Raw genomic sequence first — 17,670 nt, forward strand, 5'->3', positions numbered from 1 at the left:
GAGTTATCCTGTGAACAAGTCCAGTATTCAGAGTTTATGTAGTCGCTTTGTAAATACTCTATCGCATCCCCCCACTCTGTTGCAAATCTCTGTCTGTCTCCTTGTATATTGTATGTGATTCTTTCCATTGCCACATATGTCCATATCCTGTGCAGCCATTCTTGACTGGTTGGAGGTGATTTTCGTTTCCAGTTTTGAGCTATCGCTAGCCATGCTGCTATGAGGAATCCCATAAAGTTTCTTTTTCGTGTCTTTGTGAGAGACCTGTCTCGAAGGTCCCACAAGCCGCACATCCAGATTTCCTCTCCTAGGTTTTCCGTCTCTTTGAAGAGATTCTGCATTTGTGATTTCACCTCCGACCAGAATGGTTGCGCTTCAGTGCAGTCCAACCATATATGTCTCCATGACCCTACTGTGTCGCATCCCCTCCAGCAGCATTTTGGTTGCGTGGCGGGATACATTTTGTGGAGTTTTTCCGGGGTATGGTGCCATTGTATCATTATTTTCGTCCAGGCTTCTCTCGTCTGGATCGACCTAGTCCACTTGGGGATTATTTGCCACATGTAAATCCATTGTTCCCTCGTTAGTTGTTTCCCTAGGGTCTTTTCCCATTTCTTCATGTATTGCCACGTCATGGCTTCCGTCTGGGCATTCAGGTACTTATATAGGGTGGAGACAAATTTACTTTCGCCGGTTTGGGACATTATATACGTTTCGAACGGTGTCAGTGTTCTTGTCAATACCTCTGTTATTCTTGGAGTTGTGATCCAGTGGTTCAGTTATTCGTACTGATATCTGTCTTTCTCCGTGAGGCCCAGTAAGTCTTGACATTCTTTGAATGTTCTGATTCGTTGTCCGTTCAGCATGTCTCCTACTTTTGTGCAGTCGAGGTCTTGCCATTTTTGGAATGCTCCCTTTCCCATCCCTGGGGGGGGAAGTCTGAATTGTCTAGGATTGGAATGAAAGGGGCTGGATCTATTTTGAGTATTCCTTTCTTGGTCGATCTGTCCCGTACGTTCATTACGGAGCTCATGATTCACTTATCTTGATGTTCTGGTGTCTGTGCTCGGGTTTACTCCTTAGTAGGTGTCGCAGATCAGACCTCGCTACAGCTCTATCCTGCGCTTCCCACCACTTGTCCGACGTGTTGGTGATCCATTCGTTCAGCCCCCATAATTGGGCGGCCTCGTAATATTTCTTGAAGTGAGGGAGTGCTATGCCCCCGTCTAGTTTCTGTGCTGTGAGCGCCTGTTGGGACAGTATAGGTGTTTTGTTTTGCCAGATATATTTTGTGACTATTTTGGCTAGGGTCTTGAAGAATGTCGACGGTATCCGAATCGGGAGTGCTTGAAAGTAGTAGAGAAGTCTTGGGAGAATTGTCATTTTGATAACTGTTATTCTGCCCCACCAAGAGACTGCTAAGGGATTCCATCTGTTTAGGTCTCTTTTCACTTTTTCTATGAGCTCTGTGTAATTTCCTGCATAGAGGTTCTTTACTGTGTCCGTTAGGGTGATTCCCAAGTATTTCACCCCGTCTTCCGCTGTCTGCAAGTGGAGATCCTTCGTCTTTTTGTAGATTGCTCGTTTGTCTCCTGCCAGAGCCATCACTGATGATATCTGTCTGTTTATTTTTATGCCTGAGATTGCGCCATATTCCGCGATTTGTTGGATGAGGAGAGGGAGTGTATTGATTGGGTATGTTAGGGTCATCCTCATATCATCTGTGTATGCCACTGTCTTGTGGGTCTGTCCGCCCATTTCCATGCCCTTTATCGTGGGTGTCTCTCTGATCTTTGCCAGTAGTGGTTCGAGGAAGACTGCGTAGAGCAGGGGTGATAGAGGACAACCCTGTTTGGTACCTCTTCCAATATGGATCGGGTCCGAAAGTTCTCCATTCACTGCTGTCCTGGCCATTGGTGTATTGTAATTGGCCCGAACCATATGTATGTATGAGTTGCCCATGCCCATTTTCTTCAGTGTCGCGAAGAGCATTGTCCATTCTACCCGGTCAAAGGCCTTTTCCGCATCAATTGATAGTATTGCTGAGGGGATATTTGTAATTCCGGCTTTCTCTATAAGATGAGTTATTCGTCTTAATGTTATCATGGGTTTTCCTATTCGGGATGAATCCTGCTTGTTCTTGATGAATTGACTTCGGGAGTATTGGCGAGCACTTTAGTGTAGAGTTTCGCATCGATATTAATCAGGGCTATTGGGCGATAGGAGCTCGGGTTTTCTGGGTCTTTCCCTTTCTTGTGGAAGACTAAAATCTTTGCTTCGTTCATGGAGGGAGCGATGTTGGCTGTGTCTTTGAAGGTGTTGAAAAGAGCCGTCAAGATAGGTATCAATGTTCCTGCATATGTTTTGTAAAAGGCAGCTGTAAAACCATCCGGTCCTGGAGATTTATTCCTAGGAAGGTCTCTGATTGCCTTTTCGACCTCTTCTGGTGTTATTGGTTCGTCCAGTGCTGTTTTTTGGTCTGCTGTTATGGTTGGGAATGTGACTTCCTTTAGAAAGGCTGCCTGTTCTTGTTCGTTCGGGTTCAGTGATGTGTAGAGTTCCTGGTAGTAGTCTCTAAATATTTCTTTGATATCTTTTGATTGCGTTCTTATTGACCCCTGCCGGTCTTTCAGTCTTTGCACCGTTTGGTTTTGCTGTTTGCCCTTTAATTGTCTCGCCAGTAGTTTGTCTGCTTTATTTGATTTCATCGCATACCAGTGCTTTGTGTTGGGAAGTTGTGCTTCCGCTCTTAGTTCTGAGCGTGTCAATCTGGCTCTGGACGTGTCGGTATGCTCTCTTTATTTTCAGGGATGTGTTCTTGGACATCTCTTCTCTTATCTCTTCCAGTGTTTTTTCTAATTCGCTTTCCCATTTGTAGAGTTGTTTGTCTTTTTGAGCTTTTAGTGCTATGATTTGACCTCTTATCACCGCTTTAAAAGCTTCCCAAATTGTACTTGGTGATATATCTAGAGTGTTGTTGTGTTCGAAGTAGTCCACTATCTTTCCCCTTATTGTTTCTTTCAGGGCCGGGTCTTGTAGAGTATCTCTGGGGAGTGTCCAGCGCCAGAGTCCTGACCGTTTACGTATTTTGGGTAGTGTGATCCATAATAGGGCGTGGTCTGACAGGGATATATGTCCTTTCTCTATATCTTGGATCTCGCCCATTAAGCTACCCGAGGCCCCTATGTAATCTATTCTGGAGCTTGTATTGTGTACATGCAAGTGGTACGTGTATCCACTGGTCGTTCCTCTGAGTCTCCGCCAAACGTCTTCTAGTGCCATCCTGTTCATGATCTGTTTTAGTGCTGATGAAGGGGACCCTTGATGGGTGTGCTTGGGGTCTGATCGGTCTACCTGGTGATTCCATGCGATGTTAAAGTCCCCTGTTAGTATCACTTCACTTTTTGCGAAATGTTCTAATTTGTTAATCGTTTCTTTGATGAATCCATCCTGGCCCGTGTTTGGGGCGTATATGGTTGCTATGGTTAGTAGTCTATTTTCCAACTGGGCCACTGTGAACAGGTATCTACCATTTTTGTCCGCCATTGTCTCTTTGATTTGTGCGTTGAGGTGGTTGGCAAATGCTATCAAGACTCCTTTTTTTTTTTTCCATGTCGTTGGATTGGAGTATTTGATTGAAGCCTCTTATGCGGGTTAGGGTCTTCCTGTTTTTTGGTATGTGTGTTTCTTGGAACGTTATTATATAAACCTTTTCTCTGTGCAGGAAGTTTTTGATTATATTTTTTTTTTCTTTTTACTGGCGTGTTCAGGCCTCTGATGTTATACGTCAGGATTTTTAGCCCCATCTTTTCTTTTGGGGTTGGTTCTGCAGGTGGGGCTCTTCTCGTTGGTTGCGGTGTTGCGCTTTAGGTCCGGTGATTGTGTCCATCTCCCTCTGAACTTCCCAAACAACTCCCCCCCTCCCTGCCTCCCCCCCCCCCACTTTTTCCCTGAGGAGGGCTCTGGGCCCTATGGTTTTTTTTTTTTTAAATAGATTTTTATTGATTTTTCAACACAAACAACGATACAAACCAAACAGCAGTGCAATAAACAATATTCCAATAAACATTTAACCATTAGTGCGCACTACTCCCCTGATCCCTCCCCCCTCGCGAGCCATTTTCCATGTCTTGTTCCGCTTCTGTTGCACATGAGCGAGCATCGTCATCATCTGGATCTCCCGAAACCCCTGTCCCGAATATGCAGGATATCAATGTCTTCCATGCCATCAAAGAGCCCAGTTCCTCCTCCCAAGACATACAACTCGCCTCTTGCCACACCGCTGTCTCAGCCTCCGCCCATTTCTGTAGGTCATTCCACCACACCTCAACCCGTGGCTTGCTACATTTTTTCCAGCCCATGGCTATTCGTCGTTTGGCCAGCACATACGCTAAGTCTTTCAGTTTGCTTACATGTTTCTGCTGCCGAGGTCTGGGAAACCCACCCAGAAGGCATGCCCAGGCGGTGTCTATGGCAAACGTGACCCCTCTCTCTCTCAGCTTGCGCGCCGCCTCCCTCCAGAACCCCTCAATCACTGGGCACGCCCAAAACATATGCGTCATGTCCGCATTTTCTTCGTCGCATTTGGGGCACGCCTGTCTGCCTGCATTCCGAAATTTGGATATCCTCAGAGGGGTCATGTACGCTCTGTGCGTGACGTACAGTTGTATTTGCTGCAGTCTGGCATTTCGAGACACTTTCCTGTGGTACCCCAAAGCCCGTTCCCACATCCCATCTCCCATTTCGATCCCCACCTCACTCTCCCATTCCAATCGTAGGCATGTCAGTTCCTTCCCAACTTTCGACATCACCATCTCATACAGCCTAGAAATTTCATGTCCCCCTTCCGTTGTATCATATATCCCCGCCATCGTAACCTCCGATTCGTCTGCCATGATATTCTCAGGTCACAGTTCCCGTATTTTCTTCCCCAATCTGTGGTATGTAACATATTGGCCTTCGTGCAATCCAATCTCCTCGCTAAGTTCCGCAAACCCCTTAATAGCACCCTCCTGCCACACATCGCCCAATGTCACCAACCCCACCGATTCCCAGTAGGTCCTAATAATCTCCCTCAGCTGTCCATCCACCCCCGCCAGGGCAACCAGTGGAATTTGCGGAGAACACGGAAGTGGGTCACCCATCATTGTACATGCCCGTCTCCACACCTTCCACCCCAGCTTCACCATCGCCGGGTACCTTCTCGTGACAGCCTCAGGCAACCAAATGACCTCCTTTAAGAAAAATGGGGCACAATCTTGCCCGAATAGTCTGAATTCTGGGGTCTCTTCGTCGGACAGCCATTTAGACACAAACTGTAGTTGGCTCGCTATGTAATACGCCTCAAAGTTTGGGAGTTTGACTCCCCCCTTTTCATGAAAGTTCTGTAGCTTCCAGAGCGCTACTCTGTTACGAGTACCATGCCACAGAAACTCTCTGCAAACCCCATTTATTTTAGTGAAAAAACCCTTAGGGATCATGTATGGGATGTTGCTAAAGTAATGTAGCAGCCTAGGCAGAACTACCATCTTGATCATCGCCCCACGCCCCATCATCGCTAGGGGCAACTTCTGCCAAAAGCTCATACATGCGCGTATCTTCTCAACAGCCATCTCTGTGTTGCGCTTGTATTCTTCCTCCACTGTGTGGTAGATATCTATTCCCAGGTAACGGAATGTATTGACTGACCAGGGCACCTGGAGCACCGGCAGCCGCTCCGTGGGAACACCCCTATAGCAGCCCAACGGGAAAATGTACGATTTCTGGGGGTTGACCGCTATGCCCGACAACCTCGCATATCTCCCCATCACGTCCAGGATATATTGTAAATTCTCCTCCGGATGACTCAAGTACAATAACAAGTCATCCGCATACAGGGATATCAGATGGTTTTCTCCCCCCACCTCAATGCCCACGATATCATACTGCTGCTGCAAGTACAGTGCCAGAGGCTCCAGGGCCAAGATATACAACATCGGGGACCAAGGACACCCCTGTCTAGTGCCTCTACTAAGCTGCCATCTCTCGGATAAAATCATGCCCGTCCGAACTCTAGCCAGCGGAGCGCTGTACAGCAGCTCCGCCCATCTAATATATCCTGGTCCCAGTCCGTATTCTCTCAAGGCCGCCAGCAGCCACTTCCAATTAACCGAGTCGAAGGCTTTAACAGCGTCCAACGACACTATCGCCATTTCCCCATCACTGTTAGATCCCATTTCAATCACCCGGTGGAGTCGTCTATGGTTTTGGGCAATGTTTCTCCCCGGGACATATCCCGTTTGGTCCGGGTGTACCAGTTTGCCTATCACCCTCCGCAGTCTGTTGGCCAGGACAGCCGTTAGTATTTTGCTGTCCTGATTCAGCATAGATATTGGTCTGTACGACCCACAACTATGCCCGGGTTTATTAGGCTTAGGGAGCGGTATAATAATCGCTTCCCTGAGCGATTCCGGCAACCTCCCCTTCTCGAACGCCTCATTAAGCATATCAAGCATCGGGGGGAGTACTTCCGCTCCAAAAGTTTTATAAAATTCACTGGGCAGGCCGTCCGTTCCTGGGGTCTTGCTAGTGGGTAGCTGCCGGACGACCGCCTCCAACTCCCCTAGTGTTATTGGGGCATCTAGTTCCTCTCTTTCCTCCGTGCTTATCCTGGGCAGCCCGATATCTTGCAGGGTCTCCAACATTTCCTCCCAGTCGCCGCCACCCGGATCCCCATACAATGCTTTATAGTAATTTACGAATTCCTCATTGACACCCTCCTGGGTATTTATCTGCTCCCCATCCTCTCTAATTATTGTCCTAATCGGGGGCCTCGGGGTTTCTCTTTTATATAACCATGCCAAAAGACGACCCGTTTTATCTCCTCCCGCATGTTGCCTTTCAATATACTTTTTGTAATTTAGATTACAGAGCCTCCCCCAATGTTCTGTACACTGCTGCTGCAGTTTAAGCACCAGTTCGTTATCTATATGCTCGCTCTTCAGCACCTTTTCCAGCTCTCTCTCCGCCTTCTGTAAATCGACCAGGGCCCCATTCTGCAAACCTTTCGATTTAGCAATCGCCACCCCTCGTACCACAACCTTAAAGGCCTCCCACAGAGTTCCCGCCGAGTCAACGCTGCCAGTATTGGTATCGAAATAGCTAACTATTTCCTCCCGCATGTCTTCCCTAAAAGCCTGGTCTTTAAGCGCCTCTGCGCGCAGGCGCCACGTCGGGATCCGCGCTCTGGGGCGGCCATATTGCCATCCCACCACCATAGGCGAGTGGTCAGAGAGGACCCTCGCTCTATATTCCGCACTAGACACATCCCCCAAGACGTCCGACGTGGCAAAAATATAGTCTAGCCTAGTGTGCAACCGCTGCGGGGCCGAGTAATGCGAGTACTGTCTCTCATTGGGGTGCTTGGTCCTCCACACGTCATCGAGCTCAAAGTCCCGCAGCAGCGTCCGCAGCACCCGGGCTGCCGGGGCGGGCCTAATCACCTTATCATCGGATCTGTCCATCCCCGGGTCCAACACACAGTTAAAATCCCCTCCCCAGAACACCGCACTCCCCACACACCAACTCAAGTTGGTACTCATGGTCCGGAAGTACTCTGCCGTGCCCTGGTTCGGGGCATACGTGTTCACTACACACATCTCTCTGTTCTCGACTACCCCTCTCACCATAGCCAGACGCCCCTCAGTATCCACACGTTCCTGCTGCAGTTGAAACGGGACATGCGGCGCCACCCAGATCAGCACGCCTCTAGCATAAGCTGAGTACGCGGATCCTACCACCGTTCCACCCCACTTTTTCTTCACCAGCTCTAATTTGTCTCGGGTCAAATGCGTCTCTTGCAGTAATGCGACGTCTATCTTTTGTCGCCTCAAGTACAACATAACTTTGTTCCGTTTAAGATAGCTATTGAGGCCCCTGACGTTCCATGTCAACAATTTTAGCTCCCCCATGATGTACTGATATCTTGCACTCTCCCCCCCGACCATCCCTGTTCGTTCATGCTATCCAGAAGTCTCATCCAAAATCTTCCCTCAGGGCTCGCAATCCCGTTCAAACCTCCCAACACTATGTACACCCCAACTGCCCCCCCACCCCCCATTCCCCCTGCCCATCCCCTCCCCCCCAACTCCCACCCCAACTGTTGCCCAGCTCCATCCCGGGAACTCAGGCCCCCCCACATCTAGTTCCGGCTGTTACACACAGAGCCCAGTAGGGTAAAGTCGCCCTAGCGGCCACTTAACTAAGAAATACTAAACGGGGGTGAATGGACCAGCCCTGAAAGGCTCCCATGTACGACAACAATTACAGTGCAAACAGTGCATTTAACATCCAGTTCCAGGCCCGACCTCCCCAGGCCATAGCAATAACTATAGTCAAGTCCCATAGTCTCCGGCAACACCCTCTCTCGTCGTAGAGCACTTATCTCTCATTGCCACCTTCATCCGCCCGGACCTCCGACTCCTGGGGGCTGCCCTGCATGTCCAGCCAACCCATGGCTTCCTCCGGTGACTCAAAAAACAGGGATTTATTATTGTGGATCACCTTTAATTTGGCCGGGTAGAGGAGCATATATTTCTTCCCTGCCTCTCTCAATCTTCTCTTGACCGCCCCGAAGTTCATCCGACTCCTCTGCACCATCATGGTGTAGTCTGGGTAGGCCGTTATAGTGGCCTCCCCCCTTTTGATGGTTCCTCCTTTACGAAAATGCTCTAAAATCCTTTCCCGGTCACGGTAGTTAAGGATTTTGGCTATCATTGGCCTGGGCGGACCGCCCGGTGGAGGCCTCCTAGCCAATGCTCTATGTGCTCGCTCCACCGCAAAACCCTGCGACAGCGCACCCCCGGTGATCTCTTGGAGCAACATATTTTCAATGAAGTCCGTGGGGTTATGACCCTCCAATCCTTCCGGGATGCCCACAACACGGATATTGTTCCTTCGGGCGCGCCCCTCCGCTTCTTCGGCCCTGTTCTCCAAGTTGCGTACTTTCTGTTCCAAAATATGCAGGTCGGCCTTGTGTGAGGCACAATCTGCCGTGTTGGCGCTGCCCTCCTTTTCCAGACTCTCTGTGCGCTCCGATAGGGCCTTCACATCCTGTCGAAGTAGGTTCACCTCCTCCCGAACTTCTCCGACTTTGAGGTCGAGCGCTGTTTTCAGGTCCGCCACCACCATTTCAAGCTTGGCCTCCCAAGCGCTTTTCAAGTCCGCTTTCAGTTCAGCGAGAGCAGCTAGCACGTCCTGGTTTGGGCTAGCCGCGGCCATGGGTGGCTTCTCCTTGGTCCGAGCACTCTCTGGGCCCGTCGGTGTCTTGGTAAACTCGTCCAATGTGGGCTGTTTTGCTCTCTGTCTGACGGCCTTATTCGCCATTCCACAGCCGCTGTAAGCCGTGGGCCCGTACACGCGACCCCGTCGTAGGATCAGCCACTATCCGAGTGTCCCCTAAAGGTCAGGGCCAAAGCACGTAGTCCGTTGCACCAGTCAGCTCAGGCGGGTCCTAGTGCCGACCGCCGACCGTCGCCGACCGTTTCCCAGGCCCGCGTTAGGTCATCGGTGCCCACAGAGACGCGCTGACGCTCTCCCAAAGGCTTATCTGTATCTCCACGGCCTGCACCGCCCACGTCGCCGCCGATCACCGCGAGGGTGTTCCTTTCAACGCGTTTGTGTCCCCTCCATTGTCCGGTGTGGCCGCCATTTTCACTCCGTCCGGTCCGCGACTCCAGGAACTTCGATGGCATTTATCTACCGTTGCCGGGCTTGTGGAGGTTTCAGCTCTTCCATAGTTGTGCAGCTCACATTCATGGACAGGTACACTCGTTTCTGGCCTGCGGGAGTTAGTGCCAATGCACTATTGCACAGGATGGATGTAGGATCTCCGGGAGCTCTCCCAAGAGCGCGTCCTCTCACATGGCTTCCAAGCCACGCCCCCCCCTGGGCCCTATGGTTGCTCGGGCGTTCCACCTTTGCCCCATGCCCTCTAACCTCTCAGGTGTACAGTTCCGCAGGGGGTCCTAAACCCTGCTTGAGTTGTGGATTCCAAGGGTGTCCCCCTGCTCTGCCACGTCCTTAAGTGGGCTCCTGCCCAGGCGGAGGATTATTTCCTTTTCATCGCTCTTTTCCTTGAGGCCCCCTCTGTTTTTACTTAAGTCTGTCATCCGTGTCCGAGCCTGTGTCCATTTCCCTCTTATCTGCGGGATTGGAGTCTTGTCTTTCTTTTCTCCGTCTGCCATCCCTTCGGTTCTCTCCTTCTTCTATTTGTTTCTCCGTCGTTTGGGGGATCTGGCTCATGTTCTTGATATCCTATGATCTTGAGGCCTTTCTCGCAAGTTATGATGCAGTGTTGACGCTCCTCCCATGTAAATAGTAGGCCGAACGGGAAGGTCCACTTGTATCGTATCTGTTTTTCTGTTAGTGCTGTTATTGGGAGCATTTCTCTTCTCTTTCTGAGTGTGGATTGTGCCAGGTCTTGATATAACTGGACTTCTTTGCCGTTCATTTTTATGTGTTCTATTGACCTAGCCTTCCTGATGATTTGTTCCTTTTGAAAGCCTGTATAAGAGTTTTATAGGGTACAGCTAGTAACCTAATAATTATTTACAAGAATTATTTTTCAGTTTCAGTAGTTTTCATTGCTTTGTTTAGCTCACAAAGCTATTATTGAATCACCCAATTATTTCTTGACAACTCCTCTGTTTATCAAACAAACAGTAATTTATTCATTTTATAACAACAAATCATAGATCACAATATAATGTGGCCCAACGCGTTTCGAGTATCAATTTTCACTCTTCATCAGGGGCAATGTGTTCTGTATTCTTAACAATAATAATTTCTGAAGAAAAAAATGTATGAACATTAAATTAATTTATCTAATATATGTATTCATGTTTATACTTTAGAAAAACAACAAGGTACTTCGTTAGTCAGATAGTGGCACAAAAGAGTATATACAATTAACAACATCATTGCATATCTTTTAGTCTTTAAACCAGTTTCATTGCTCAAAAAAATGAAATTGTCCAAAAGATCATTTTTTTCACAAATGCTGGGAGCCTATTAAGTTTGTAGACAAAAACACACCAATTGATTGGAAATATTAATAGTTCCCCATTGTAAACCAAAGTGCAGAATGGTGTATAAAGATCCTGTTCTTTTTACATATTTCAATGTAAAAATTATATTGTGAAAATTGCATTAGTGAAGCTTTCTAAACACCAGGAGTGAAAAACAAGTGTAGACTAGAGCATGAAGTTGAACTTACTCAACAATGTCATGTATGAAACCACCAGCAGTCATGAACGGCTTCTGTGTGGAAGGGTTGTTATATTCTGTAGACAAAAAGTCCAAAGAGTGAAAATTAACTTGTCACCTGTCTACAGACATTATCGAGACCAAAAACACACCATTTCACAAATGAGAATGATAGTCCTGGAAGTTGTCCACCCATTATCAAGAGGAGGTGATCTCCAAAAAATCTTAGCCCAAAGAGAATTGTATTGGATACAAAAACTAGATGCCATGTACCCTTTAGGGTTAAATGAGGAGTACTATTTGGGTCCATTTTTGTGAATATGTGGGCTAATCTGCTGGCATAGTCATGGCATCTCTTCTTTGAATTTTTTGTTTATTTTTTTATTATTCAGTTCTTCATGACCACCCTTTATTTTAATGCCAAACAGAATTTTGATCAAATTGATTTTTGGCAAGCACCCTAGTCTCTATTATGCTAAAAATATACCTCTTTTTCTAAATAGGATGATAACCCTATATAAACCCTATGCTCAAATGTAATATGAGAGACATACAATAAATCATTACAAGTGTAGGGGTTGACATTTAGAATGTACACCCATTTATGGGTCAGATTTAACTATATGTACAGTTTGAGCTATTATACTAATGCCTTTGTTTAAAATGCATGGGAGCCTCTTTTGTATTTAAGACAAAGAGAGCCATTTGGCCACATATTGCAACTGACCAGCCGCATAATAGGCCTCAAAATTAGGCAGCTTAATACCCCCCTTTTCATGGAAATTCTGCAACTTCCATAGCACCACTCTATTCCGAGTGCCATGCCATAGGAAGACTCTGCACATACTATTCAGCTTAGCAAAAAACTTCTTAGGTATCATGTATGGGATATTGCTGAAAAAATGTAAAAGCCTGGGCAGAACCACCAATTTGAGCATCGCTCCCCGTCCCATCATCGCCAACGGCAACTTCTCCCAAAACTTCATACTTGTACGGATTTTTCCCACCGCCACCTCGGTGTTATGCAAATGTTCCTCCTCTACCGTGTGATCCACATCTATGCCGAGGTAGCGGAAGTAACCAACCACCCATTGTATCGGCAACACTGGCAACCGCTCCGGAGGGGTTCCTCTGTAGCTACCCAATGGAAATATGCTCGATTTTTGGGGGTTCACCGCTATGCCAGACAGTTCAGCATACCTTTCCATTACCTCCAGAATATACTGAGGATTTTCCTCCGGATATGTCAAATATAATAGCAAATCGTCAGCATACAGAGATATTGGGTGTTTCTCTCCCCCTACCTCAATGCCTATCATGTCATATTGTTGCCGAAGGTACACTGCCAGGGGCTCTAGGGCCAGAATATATAACATCGGGGACCACCGGCACCCTTGTCTGGTACCTCTGCTAAGCTGCCACCTCGGATATCACCGCTCCTGTACGTACCCTAGCTAGCGGCTCACTGTACAGCAACTTCGCCCACCTAACATAACCAGGCCCCATCCCGTATTCCCTCAGGGCCTCCAGCAACCACGACTACCTGACGGAGTCGAAAGCTTTGACTGCATCTAGGGACACAACCACCATTTCACCCTCGCTCCCCCATTCTATCACCCGGTGGAGTCGCCTATGGTTGTGGGTTATATTTCTGTTGGGGACGTAAACTGTTTGGTCCGGGTGTATCAATTTACTAAACTCTCCGCAATCTATTAGCCAGGACCGCCGTCAATATCTTGCCGTCCTGGCTCAGCATTGACAAGGGCCTATAGGAGCCGCAGCTATGCCCCGGTTTGTTGGGCTTAGGGAGCGGTATTATTATCGCTTCTCTAAGCGATTCCGGCAACCTGCCCACCTCAAACGATTCATTAAGCATTTCTAGCATAAGGGGGAGTACCTCCTCTCTATATGCTTTATAAAATTTGCTAGGGAGCCCGTCCGCACCCGGGGTCTTACTAGTGGGCAGCTTCCTCACCACCTCCTCCAGTTCCTCTAAAGTAATCGGTGCATCCAGCTCCTCTTTCTTCGGCACTAATTTTAGGTAATTCCATATCCTTAAAGTCTCCCTTATCTCCTCTCGGCTGCCCCCCCTTTGTCCTCATATAGTGCTCTGTAGTAATCTAAGAATGCCTCATTGACTCCTTCTTGGGTGTTCGCTACCTCCCCATCCTCTCTAGTTATAGTCCTAATCGGGGGGCCTAGGGGTTTCCCTCTTGTATAGCCACGCCATGAGACAGCCCGTTTTATCCCCACCTGCATGTTGTCTCTCAATATACTTATGAGGTTGCAGAGCCTTTCCCAAAGTTCCGCACACCGCTGCTGTAGTTTAAGTACTGGCTCTGCATCTCCCCCTCCCCTATTGAGTTCCCGTTCCAGTTCTTCCTCAGCTTCCCCTAACTCTGCTAGGACCCCTCCCTGCAGGCCCTTTGATTTAGCAATGGCAGCACCCCGCAATAGCACCTTAAAGGCTTCCCAGAGCATGCCCGCCGAATCTACGCTGCCAGCGTTCCCTTCGAAATAATGTGTGATCTCGTCCCTGATATCCTCTCTGAAGACCGGATCCTTAAGCGCCTCAGCCCGGAGGCGCCACGTCGGTATCCGCGCTCTGGAGCTGCAGTACTGCCATCCCAGGACCAGAGGCGAGTGATCCGACAGGACCCTCGCTTTGTATTCTATTTGGGTGGTCTCAACCACCACATCTGGCGTGGCAAAAAAATAGTCGTCTTGTATGCAGTTGTTGCGGGGCTGAGTAATGCGAATACTGTTCCTCATTAGGATGTTTCAGCCTCCAAACATCTGCTAGCCCGAAGTCGTCGAGCAGTGTCTGCAATGCCCTGGCCACTGGGGTGGGCCTATCAATCTTGTCATCAGATCTGTCTACCCTGGGGTTCAGCACACAATTAAAATCCCCTCCCCAAATAACCGCCCCGCCCACGCACGCACCCAGGTTGGTACACAGAGTCCTAAAATATGCCGCAGTGTTTTGATTGGGGGCATACGTGTTTACAATGCACACCTCCTTATTTTCCACCAGTGCCTTCAATATGACCATCCTCCCCTCTGTATCCACCACCTCTTGTGTAAGTTGGAGCGGAACGTGCGGTGCCACCCAGAGCGTAGGCAGAATACGGGGAGCCCACTACAATACCTCTCCACCAGTTCCAACTTTTCCCGAGTCAGATGCGTCTCCTGCAACAGTGCAATATCAATCTTCTGTCTTTTCAAATACATCATGACCTTGTTCCTCTTTAAGTAACTATTGAGTCCCCTGACACTCCACGTTACGATCTTAAAATCCCCCATAGCTCAGAAGTATCCTCCCCCCTTTCGTGCAGCAAACCCCACCTGCCCACGCGATACAGATACAGCCCTCCGGCTTTTTCTTGTAGCCTCATGTACAAACTCGAACTCCCCACCCTCTGCCCAACCCTTCCCCAACACCACACTCCGCAACTGCTGCCCAGCTCCATCCCTGGAACTCAGACACCCCCACATCTAGCCCTGTAAGCACCAAACAATGCCCAGAGCTCAGTAGGGTGAAGTCGCCCTAATGGCCACTTAACTAAAGTTACTAAGTGGGGTAAAGAGATCCGCTCTGCAAGACTCCCCTAAATACAGCAATAGTCACAGTGCTCATAATATATTGTGCAACAGTCTGACCTTCTCTGCTTAGGGCCGCTCAAATGACTATAATCAAGTCCCAGAGTCCTATTCCGCGCCATCTTGTAGCACCCTCCTCGTGCACTACTTATCTCCTCCATCTCCTCTTCCCGTCTGATCGTCAGGCTCCTGTGGACATCCCTGCGCGTCGAGCCATCCCATGCCGTCCTCCGGAGTCTGAAAAACAAAGTCGTGTGTTGAAGAAAAACCTTCAATTTCGCCGGGTACAGCAACATGTATTTGTAGCCCGCCTCTCTCAGTCTCCGCTTTACCGTCCCAAAGTTCATGCGGCTCCGCTGCACAGTCAGGGTATAGTCCGGGTAGGCCGTTATGTTTGCCGCTCCTCGTGTAATCGTTCCTCCCTTGCGGAAGTGTTGTAGTATCCTCTCCCGGTCCCGGTAATTAAGGATTTTGGCAATTACTGGCCTAGGTGGGTTTCCCGGCGGCGGCCTCCTTGTTAGAGCTCTATGCGCACGTTCCACCGCGAATCCTTGAGATAAGGCTCCTCCTGGTATCTCCCGCAACAGCATAGATTCGATGAACTCTGTGGGATCGTGGCCCTCCGATCCTTCTGGCAGGCCCACGATGCGAATGTTATTCCGTCGGGCGCGTCCTTCCGCCTCCTCAGCCCCGCTCTCCAAGTTGCCCACTCTCTGCACCAGGGCATGCAATTCGGCCTTATGGGGAGGCACAATCCGCGGTGTTCGGGCTCACCTCTTTCTCGAGGGTCTCAGTGCGCTCCGCCAGGGACCTGACGTCCTGCCGGAGAAAGTTCACCTCCTCTTGCACCTCACCGATCTTAAGGTCCCATGCCGTTTTCAACTCAGTTACGGCCAGTTCAAGCTTAGCCTCCCAGGTCGCCTTGAAGTCCGCAATCGCAGCCAGGACCTCTTGGTTAGTACCCGTTGCAGGCATGCCGCCCGTGGGCGATTTATCCTTGCTCTTAGAACTTTCCGGACCAGGGGACTTCTTGGCGAAGTCGTCCAGCGTGGGCTGCTTGGCCTTCGGTCTCACTGTTCTGTTAGACATGGTCCAGGGACCCGCGTTCCGCACTGCGCACACAGTTCGCTCTTAACGCCCGACCATCTTGCGGCCTGCTCTATCCTTTGTTCCGGTCATTGATCGGCCATTTTGATTAGTCTTCCGACTACGGCGCTCCTTATCTTTTTCGCACAAAACTCCACCACCGTTCCTCCCACGCCTTCCATAAGTTCACCAAGCACAGTCAGACCGTTCACACATCTACATGTGTGTTTTCAGCAGTCATAGGCACGTTGTTATGCACTATTTCGCCAGGATCATTTCAGGATCTCGGGAGCTCCTCCAGATCGCGTCCTCCTACATGGCCCTCGTAGCCACGCCCCCAGTAGGGCCATGTTAAGATGTTTAACCACCGTTTTTCTCTTTCAAATCTGTTATGAAATCTACGAATCACTGGTTGAGGAAAGGCTCTCGGTTTGGCACTTCTCTTGTTCTCTTGATAGCAATTAAAAGGTGATGGCCACTGCTGCAGTCCGGGTTGTCTCTGTCGCACAGAATCACCTCTTCTTAAGGATTTATTTACATTGAAGGTACTATTTCATGCTGGAGAGAAACAGTTCCAGAAGAGCTCTTCCCCTCCACGTTTGCCTCAGCAACTGCACATCACATGACCTGATTTTGGCATTTTTAATTTGATGGATGGCTAAGACCACAACCATTTTGGTTCAAGAAGTCTTCCCTTTATTTTTTATCAGAAGTTTGAATTCAATCTAGTCCTTCCTAATGAGTGACCAGGGGAGAGAGACTATATTTCAGACAATATAAATTATTTTCCTCATATCTTATAGCAGCTTATCTTTTTGGTTTGTTGTACTACTCTCATGATTAAATAAAAGTTGTCTTTAAACGTAGCATTGAAGTTTCAGTAGTGTTGGTCATATGTTGCAAGTACAGACAATCAACAAACTTGTTTCATACACAATTTGCAAACGGTCAATGTGTCCTACTTGTGTAAAACAAATATATTTTGCTTTATTTTTCAATCTTTTTTGTTTGTTTACTTTAGATGGTAATTTTGTTTCATTTGAACATGTATGTGTTTGTTTCCTTAGATTCAAGCTACACAGAGGTGAAAGTATACACAGTGGAGGACAATCAGTATAAGGTCTATCTTTATGTAACAACAAAAGATACAGTGGTGAGTTAACAAAACAGGTGCTCTTAATAGGATCATATGACACTGTGGAACAAAACACTTATGTTGTGGCATATTTATTGCCAAATCTATATGCCTGTTGTATTGGAACTGAATGTTGCTTTGAAAATCCTGAATCACATTGGATTCCAGTGTGATGCAGGATTGCAATGTATTTGAAACACTTTCCTCTTGTGACAAACTTCAAAGTACAGTTCTCCACCATGGGGTCTGGCATGGATTCACATGCTCATGAATATTCCCCGTCATCAGGCTGGGAATCCTCGGTAAAGAAAAAATCAGTATCAGTTTCGTTTCTGATCTGTCTTTCTCAGTAGTAACCAATCACTGGTCTCTGGGTCATACTGCCCCCAGTCAATGACTGCCCTCTCCCTAAGCCCCGCCTCTGGCAGCCATCTTCAGATTTTTACCGCACGCTCAAGTGTTGGGAGTCCTCATGTTTAGCTCTCGAGCTTTTGCTGCGTTTTCGCGCTTTTTCAAAGAGAATTTCTCATTTTTCGGTTGAATAGAGCCTCAAGCTCCACTGTCTCTACATTCGATTAACGGGGATCCGTGTCAGATTTTTCTAC

This window comes from Ambystoma mexicanum, chromosome 1q (genome assembly GCF_040938575.1).
Source record: "Ambystoma mexicanum isolate Mex_15411 chromosome 1q, UKY_AmexF1_1, whole genome shotgun sequence".
Lineage (NCBI taxonomy): Eukaryota > Metazoa > Chordata > Amphibia > Caudata > Ambystomatidae > Ambystoma > Ambystoma mexicanum.